At 28.6% G+C, this 2,108-nt stretch overlaps 1 pseudogene; it reads right to left on the bottom strand.

Moving 5' to 3' along the window:
* Positions 1-513: 513 nt before the first annotated feature.
* Positions 514-1,430, bottom strand: LOC138349027 (7-deoxyloganetic acid glucosyltransferase-like; annotated as a pseudogene).
* Between the last annotated feature and the right edge of the window lie 678 nt (positions 1,431-2,108).

Raw genomic sequence — 2,108 nt, 5'->3', positions numbered from 1 at the left:
TATTTAATTAATATAATAAATGTGTACATTACGTTAGGATAGCTTAAAGAAACATCCACATAGTTAAGTAAATTTGTAGCAAACTACACATTTGTGTCTTTTTTATATTTATATTTTATTAATCAGTTTAACGTATGTGTACAAAGCTTGTATGCTAACAAATTAATATAAATAAAATGTCCAAGCTAGATATTTCTAAGCTTATCTCTTTTCTTCATTAGAATATCAGATTAGTCACAATCCATAATTCATAGTTTATCTTCTTTGCTTCCATACCATAACAATAAATTAGTCATCATCAAAAGAGAAAGAATAATAAAATCTTCATCTCAATTTTTTATCATGAAAAAGAAAGAAACAAAGGAAGAAGAAAAAAGACAATAACAATAATAATATACTCAATATAGTCTTAAAAATAGTGTTTGAAGTAATGCATATCAAAGCAATATAAAAATAAAATACATTAAGTATCACAAACATCCCAAATATATAATAGAGAAATCATCAGTACTAAAATATGTTAACACAAAATTTAACATATGTCCTGCATAGTATCATCTATGGTCTTATGCTTCACATTTTCTTTAGTTTGGTAAATCCCTTAATGTCCTTGATGAGAGCTTCAAGGTCATTATTTGATGAACCCCCTTCGCCAACACTTAAGTTTGCCAACTTTGATAAATTATCAATTGATTTCTTGAACTCATCTCTTTTTATTCCCATCAAATTCTTTATCATTCTCTCTATAGTACATCTATCACAATTGTCTTTCATGTCCAACCCAATTTGCCAAAATTTTTCTACTAATCTACTATTCACTCTTTGGTACTCCACGGTTGAGTTCCATCCACTATGAGTTAAAAATCCTCCAATAGCTTGATGGCCTAGTATTTTTTTTGTGGAGCCCAACTCACTATGTAACCATTTTCTTTGGAACCCTCCATAATATCTTTCATAAATTTATAATCCATTTCACTTCCTTTTAGTATGTTAGGCCTCAAGACCCACAAAAATCTAACTTTACTATTTATCAAACCATGCCAAAATTCCAAAATCTCCTCTTTTGATGCAACTATTTAACTTCCAAAACTTACATAAATTACTGATCCCACAGGTTGTGCATCAAGCCATTTTATTGAACTTTGGTCTTCTTGCCACAAACTATTTGAGGACAATAATGATGTTATTTGTTGTCCAACAAGTTTATTCTTCAATTGCAAGTGTATGGGCCCAATTCCATATGTTTTGGGAGAGTAAGAACGAATATTAGAAAGAAAAGGCCCATCTAGATCTTCAAATGTGTTCAATATAATTCCATGGGCTTGTGGGATCTGTTCAATCTCCGTCAACGCGGCTAGAAAACTTGGATCGGTCTTATAATCTACGAGACAAAAATGTGGAAGATCTCGCCGTCGGAGAAGACCTTCCATGGCGGGAATATGTGTTACCAATGCGTCCAAGTTATCATCTATATAAAACGAAAGTGTGTACTGATTTATATGATATATATACAAAATCAAAGTACTTAATACTAGCGAATAAATGATAGTAATCTAATATTACAAATGAAATTAAATTTATACAGTAATAAAAATTTATATTGGTGATGAGTATAATTTAAATCCAACTATAAAATTTAAATTAAAGTTAGCAAGTTAAAATTGATTACAATTTTAAACTTTAAAGATATCTATTGATTTATGAAAAAAATAACACCATTAATAAACAACGATACGCATGCCATTTATTTATGTATGTGATTATCAATGTTACAAGATACGACAAGTTAAGAAACTCAAGGCCAAATATCCTTTGTGAACTAGTTTTAATTTTATGATATTTTTACTAGAGATTTTTATTTTATAAATAAGAGATTTTTTATTTATTTATTTAATTTGTGAATGATTGGAAAGTCTCATTTTCTCAAAATAAAATATACATACATATATTTAGCATCTTAGATAATAATCATATCATCATCGCATAACAAACTTTTAAGAAATTTAATTACTTGTATTTGATTTCCTATGAAATAATTTATGAATTATGATATGTGAGGCCGACAAAGATGAAATAAAGGTTGTGTTTGAAGATGCTTTCTTAGGGCG

Source organism: Solanum lycopersicum, chromosome 6, assembly GCF_036512215.1.
Source record: "Solanum lycopersicum chromosome 6, SLM_r2.1".
Lineage (NCBI taxonomy): Eukaryota > Viridiplantae > Streptophyta > Magnoliopsida > Solanales > Solanaceae > Solanum > Solanum lycopersicum.
This window is presented reverse-complemented; position numbering and strand designations above follow the sequence as displayed.